The following is a 7,810-nucleotide window of genomic DNA, read 5'->3' as shown; positions in this document are numbered from 1 at the left end:
GCCACTTTGTGTGGCAGAGGTTGGCTAGTAGAATTGACGCCCCCAGTACCGTAATTAACGTTTCCAGACTACATCGAAATCGAAACGACCTATGGCTGAACGGAAAAGTTGATCAAAGAGAATGTGTAATTACAGTCAACACCGGAGCAACAAAATCGATTTTAAGATCTGATTTGGTACCCAATCTGAAGAAAGAGACTTCTAACAAATACATCCTTCGAACAGCTACCGGAGGAACAGCACCAGTCTATGGAAAGATTGTCCGTACTGTTCAGCTAGGCGACTTGTTATTCGAAGGTTCATTCTTAGTCGCGGATATCATCGACGAATGCATAATAGGTGTCGACTTTCTGACAAAATATGGGTTCAAAATTGACTTAGAAAAACGCATTCTTAAATGGAGAAATACAGAAGTGATAATGGGGGATAGCGACGAAAAATGCATTTGAGTGACAGTCGATTGTGACATAGAACTACCTCAATCATCTGAAAACATCGTATGGGGCAAGTTGAATTGCGATCCAAGGAGCCACCAGTTCTATTTGATGGAGCCAACCTCAACGACAAATGTACAGAACGCGGTCATTGGAAAATGCCTGGTAGAAGCGAACAAAAATGGTGTTATTCCTGTCAGAATAATGAATACCGCTAAACACACTATTAAAATTAAAAAAGGCGAAGAAATAGGTAATTGCCAATCAATAAATTTGGTGAAATCATTAGATATGGAGCAACAGGAAAAGGTTCTACCAACTGACAAAGGTAGACTCAAAGAACTTACCAAAAATCTACCGGATGAACTTAATTTGTATCAAGAAGACCGTCTAAAAGCCGAGGCATTGATTGCTGATTTTGCAGACGTATTTTCAACCGGTGACAATGACCAAGGTAAAACAGCTCTGGTAACTCACCGAATTGATACTCAGGATTTGAAACCGATCCGACAAGTACCACGACGTCTTCCTCTAGCAAAACAAACATAAGTAAACGAAATGATAACGACAATGCAGAATCAAGGCGTCATCGAACCGTCATCAAGTCCCTGGATTTCACCAGTTGTTTTGGTAAAGAAGAAAGACGGCACTACCCGTTTTTGCGTTGATTATAGGAAGTTAAATGATGTGACTAAAAAGGACAGCTATCCGTTACCGAGGTTTGATGACATCATGGACACCCTATCTGGCTCAAGTTGGTTCTCTACGCTTGATTTGAAAAGCGGATACTGGCAAGTAGAAATCGACAAGAACGATCGCGAAAAGACAGCGTTTTCTATCGGATCGGAGTTGTGGCAATTCACCGACATGCCATTTGGATTGTGCAATGCTCCAGCTACATTCGAGCGACTGATGAAATGTGTATTGCAAGGTCTTAACTGGAAAACCTGTCTTGTCTATTTAGACGACATAATTGTTCTAGGAAGAACATTTGATCAACACGTCGAAAACTTACGGGAGATCTTCACATGACTTCGGGTGGCAAATTTAAAGCTGAACGTTAAAAAATGCAGGCTATTTTCTAAAAAAGTTAACTATTTGGGACATGTGGTATCTTCAGATGGAGTTCGAACCGATCCCAGCAAGATAGAAATTGTGAAAGACTGGCCAACTCCAAAGGATAAAAATGAATTGCGCAGTTTTCTGGGATTGGCAACGTACTATCGACGTTTTGTAAAGGATTTTGCAAAAGTTGCCAGACCTCTCCACCAACTTACCGAGAAGGACCGAGTTTTCAACTGGAATACCCTATGCGACTCAGCATTTGAAAAGTTAAAAGTTGAACTATGTGATGCTCCTTTGCTAGCATATCCAATTCGTGGCAAGACGTTTGTGTTAGATACTGATGCAAGTAACAACGGAATCGGAGCAGTTTTGTCACAGCATATAGACGGAGAAGAAAAGGTGCTAGCGTATTATAGCAGAGGATTCACAAAGCCCGAACAAAACTATTGTGTGACCAGGAAGGAGTTACTTGCAATAGTCAATGCAATAAAACACTTCCACAAGTACCTTTATGGACAGAAATTTCTTCTCCGAACTGATAATGCAGCGTTAAGATGGCTCCTCAACTTCAAGGATCTTGAAGGACAGATGGCCCGATGGTTGGAGCGTTTACAAATGTACGACTTCGAGATCGTGCACCGCAAAGGAACAACTCATAGTAATGCTGATGCTCTTTCCCGTCGACCATGTTTACCAGGATGCAAATATTGCTGTCGTCACGAGGAGAAGATACAATCGGAAGACATAAGAGCAACAACAATATCAGCGGATGACGGTTGGACACCGACGGATCTTGCTGATGCACAGTTTGCGGATGAGGACCTACAACATCTGATCACATGGAAGAAGGAGGGCAAGCGACCGGACTGGCAAAGCATCTCAGAATAAAGTGCCGTGTTAAAGGGTTATTGGGCTCAGTGGGACTCATTGTATTTGGAAGGGGATTTGCTGAAACGAAAATGGGAATCAGCTGATGGATCAAAACACCGCATGCAAGTTGTGATATCAAGAAGTAGAACGACCGAAATCCTTGATGAAATGCATGGCGGCCCTTCTCGGGGACATTTAGGAGTGAATAAGACTCTTGACAAAATACGAGAAGGATTCTACTGGCTTCACGTTAGAGAAGATGTGGAGAGCTGGTGTCGAAAATGTAACACATGCGCTTCAGTCAAAGAACCCAAAAGAAGGCTAAAAGGAGCAATGCAAATCTACAATGTTGGTGTTCCCTTTGAAGGGATTGCTATAGATATTGCTGGACCCTTTCCGGTATCAGATTATGGAAACCGTTACATTCTGGTTGTAGCGGACTATTTCAGCAAATGGCCTGAGGTGTTTCCAATACCCAACCAAGAAGCATGTACCGTCGCTGAGGAAATTGTACTCAATTGGATTAGTCGATATGGTGTCCCATTGGAACTCCACTCAGATCAAGGTCGGAATTTTGAGTCACAACTGTTTGGTGAAATGTGCAAGCTGCTGGGTATAAACAAAACTCAACGACACCTCTTCACCCACAGTCTGACGGTATGGTGGAACGATTTAACCAAACCCTGATTGAACATCTGGCTAAAGTAGTCGACGAAAATCAACGGGATTGGGATCGTCATATACCATTGTTTCTTATGGCATACCGGAGTGCTATCCACACAACTACTGGAGAAACGCCATCAAAAGTTCTGTTTGGGACTACCTTAAGAACTCCAGCTGATGTGAAATATGGCGTACCACCTGAACCACACCAACCATTAACAGAATACGTGGATAATCTTCGACAGCGATTAAACCATATCCACCGTTACGTACGCCTTAAAATCATGAAAAACACGGAGGCGGCCAAAACCAGATACGACTTGAAAAGAAGCAGTGGCGGTTTTGCTGTCGACGAGTTAGTTTGGCTGTACAACCCACAGCGAAAGAAAGGACGTTCTCCAAAGCTCCAGCGAGGGTGGGAAGGACCTTATCAAGTCATCACCCGCTTGAATGACGTCGTCTACCATATTCAGGAATATCGGAAGCCGAGAGCAAGAATGAAGATCGTTCATTTGGATAGACTGGCTCCGTACCATGCGGACACCGGAACGAAAGCTGTTCGGGACGAACAGAACTAAGAAGGGGGTAATGTTATAACCGTGCTACCGAACGCATTAGATTCTAGCGTATTCTAGAATGTTCTAGTGACTGGAGCATTCTGGAGTATGCTAGAATCGGACCATCTAGAAGAATCTAGAAACGACGCTTGCGAAGAGTATATAAGCGCACGTCGCAAGATTAGCGATTAGTGAAATCCGTGATTAGTGAAATTCGTGATTTTGTAAATTCGTGACTCTGTGATTTTGTGAATAGCGATTCGGTGAATTATTTAAAGCGATATTTGATTTGTTTTGTCATAGCGATAGATTTTGAACAATTTAAAAGTTAATTGTTGTGTTAATTTGAATTTGCTAGAAATAAACAATTAGTTGATTTCTTCTGTAAATAAAGTTTAATAACTAATAACTGTTTGGAGTATTTTATTCAATCGAAGATTTGAACCCGTCGTAAATCGGTTACGACGGCGAGTATTATAACAATATTGACTATGTTTGATCCAAATCATTACATTTATTATTTTATGACATTAAAAGTTGAAAGTTTTTGATGACATTGCACTCTTTCTTATAAACAGTAATAAAGAGTTGACAAAAATAAACTAGAAATTTTTCTTTTTTTTCAGTAGGGGGGGCCCCCCTATGCAACCAATATGACCGAAGAAACGTATGAAAAAGTTCGTTCATTTAGTAATGCCAGAGATGTTTGGCTAGAACTTCATATATTGTATGATGAAGTTAATGAAGATAAAGCGTACAATTTATGCGTGAAGTTCTTCAGTTATAAAATGGATGAAAGTGATGATGTTGTCTCCCATGTTACAAAACTCAAGAATCTTTGGAAACATTTAAAGGTCGAGTTAAGAAAAGATGAAAACAGTGACTTATTGCTGATGTTTCAAATAAACTTTGCCAGAAAAATATTTCTCATTTGCTGCAAGTTGGAGATTGTTAAACAAAACTGAAAGAGAAAGCCTAAGGACGGTTTTAGATATTTTATCAGACATTTAGTACATCTATACATTTAGTTGAAAAACTTATGTCTTAAATGAAATAACTTTTGAAACAACTTTTTTTGAAATAAATGAAATAACTTTTGGTAGCCTACATCTACATAACTTTGTGTATTCAGTCTCACGCATGAATTTATTTTTAAACAAAGAATAATCCCATAATAAATGTTGAAATATAACTTGAACGGATCTTGCGGTACTCAATTTTAGTATTAATGATATTAATATTAATTTAATTTAATATTATAATCTACTAAAAACTTCAACTGACGTTATAAGTAAGAAAAAAAATGACAGTTCCCCATCCATCAGTTGAGATTCATGTCTTTTTAGTAATAAAATAGTACTATTTAAAACGAAAGTTATTTCAAGTTTTTCAAATTTATTTTAATATTTATAATTTAAATATAGTTATTTCAAGTTTTTCAAATTTATTTTAATATTTATAATTTCGTACAACCAATGAACTATATGTAGCTAAAAGTGTCTTGTCTATTTGTCAAATTTTGTAGAATTTTAAAAGTTTATTTATGAATTGAAACCCAAGTTTGTGTAATTCCTGACTTTTTAATAGGCTGACCGACACCGAGTGCGAATAAGTAACACCAACGCCGTGCTAATGTATAATATAAAAAGTACATAACGCGTTGTTTTCAGTTTAGGCTTCAGTTATTGTAACCTATTTAGTTTTTTCCTTGGCTTACTTGGACCAATGTATTTGTTCTTTTAATAAATGGCAGCATTCAGAATGATTCAGTAAACGTTCAAAGGAAAAATTCTCAAATTTGTTTAGAATAATTCAACGGTAAACCCCAATATAATGATATATATTAAAGCAAATGATGTTAGTAGGTGTGAGTCACAAAAAATTTAATCAACTCTCGTTTTCCGATATTTGAAAATATTTTCGCCCAAGGTCTTTCTCAGGCATGACGTAATTTATGACGGCTTATAACGGGATGTTTAACAGTTCAACCAATTTATAAAATTTATTTGTTGGAGATAATTTTTTTGATTTTCATCCTTTTTATTGTAATCTCATTAAAATTCACTTTGTAAATGTGACATCCCAATAATTCAATTTAAAAAATAAAATAAATAAATCTTCATCGTTTGATTTATAAATTTCTCTATGCTGATCATCACCTGAATAGAAAAATGATTGGTTAATAGAATCTATTGAGAAAATTATACTAGTTACCGAGTTAGCGCAGTCGGAGGAGTGCCATGCCTTGCGATGCTATTACGCAGTGACACGTTCGAATGCTGTCCGAGACTCAGACTACCACATGCGTATAATGCGGTGTTTGCGCGTGCAAACATAATGTTTATGTGTGTCGTGTGATGTGGATAGTACAGCCTTTGTGGAACGGTGACTTAATTATAAGTATAGAATAATATGAAAGCAGCTCGGCATTTGAAAAAGCTGCATTATAAAAAATAAATTGAGGTTTTTTGCATGTGCCGAAACCTAATAGTCAATCAAAATATATTAAACATTAAAAAGTTGACAAGTATATTTTAAAAATCATGGACAGTTTTTGTTTTCCAATCAATTCAATCAGTTATAATTTTATTTGTTACCGTCTTGAAACTAATTTTATTTGAAAACAGAATACTAGCACTTGCGCTTGACGATAAGTGTTGAATTTCTTGTTACGTAGATCGTTTAATTAATTGATATACTATTGAAAGACATTAAAAGAAGAGAAACAAACTAAGCAACGTTCTCGACTTGTTTATTATCCACCGGATCAACAGAAAAGGGAAAAGTGAAGTTACATACAACAAGGAACATTTGGTCCAAAGAAAAATAAATGTATATTATAAATTATAATGTTTTAATATAAAACATAAAACTTAACACCTTCTCATTTTATTTAAAACATTAGATGGCCTTAACCTAAATGTTCTGAAGACCCATCGCACACATCAGATTCTTTAGTCTTGGTCCTACCATTGGTTTTGTCAGAGCATCAGCAACTTCAAGTTCTGTCGCAACTCGATGAACTGAAACTTTTTCTTCTGCAACTTTTTCTCTGGCAAAGAAATGTCTAATGTGGATGTGCTTTGTTCTTCTGTGAAGTTCTGGATTGTGTGCTAAACGAATTGCTGCTTCATTGTCGACAAAAATTTCTGGCTTTTTCTTTAGATCTACAATGTCGTTCAACAATCGTTTGAGCCATATCACTTCACGAGCTGCTTCACTTGCGGCAACGATTTCTGTTTCAGTAGTTGAAATCGCAACTGAGGGTTGACGTTGGCTAAACCAACTGATCACGCTTCCTCCAAACATACAGATTACACCTGATGTCGATCTTCCACTAGATTTATCTCCTCCATGATCTGCATCACTGTAGGCTATAAGTGTATTGTTTTGACCAGACTTGTAAACAATATCGACATCAGCTGTGCCTTGCAAATATCTGAAAATTTGTTTAACTTGTGCTACATTAGACTTGCTGGGTTTCTCTAAACGTCTGGATGCTACTCCAACTGAATATGCAATATCTGGTCTTGTTCCCGTCATCAAGTACATCAATGCACCAACTGCTGATCTGTAAGGAAATTTCACTTCCTCATGTTCATTTTTGTTTTCATCGAACTCCTCAGATTTTGAAATCGGAGTTGTACAGGATTTACACTGACTCATCCCAAACTTTTCAAGAATCATTCTTGTATAGGATGACTGACTGACATTAATATTTCCCTTCTCATCTTGATTAATTTCCAATCCAAGGAAATATGTTGCAGGTTTAGATGTTATCTTGAACTCTGACTTTAATTCTTTTTCAAATATTTTTAGTTCTTCTTTATCGGTTCCTGCAACTAGTCCATCATCAACATACAGTGCAAGTATGAGTTTCTTTCCTCCCTGTATTCTAATGAACAAACAAGTATCTGCATCGCTTTGTTTTAAATGTCTCTTTTTCAAGAATTCAGCAAAGCGTTTGTTCCAACATCTTGGAGCTTGTTTAAGTCCATAGAGACTTTGCTTGAGTTTACAGACTCTTCCTGAATTATCTTTAAAACCTTCAGGTTGCTCCATGTAAATATCTTCATCTAGTTTGCTGTAAAGAAATGCTGTTGACACATCAAACTGCATGAGTGACATCTTTTCATTTGCAGCAACACTTAATAGTGTTCTTATAGTTGAACTTCTGACCACAGGACTATAGGTTTCTTCATAGTCAATTCCCTTTTTCTG

This window comes from Helobdella robusta (genome assembly GCF_000326865.2).
Source record: "Helobdella robusta unplaced genomic scaffold HELROscaffold_87, whole genome shotgun sequence".
Classification (NCBI taxonomy): domain Eukaryota; kingdom Metazoa; phylum Annelida; class Clitellata; order Rhynchobdellida; family Glossiphoniidae; genus Helobdella; species Helobdella robusta.
The sequence above is the reverse complement of the archived record's forward strand: the minus strand, read 5'-3'. Positions refer to the sequence as shown.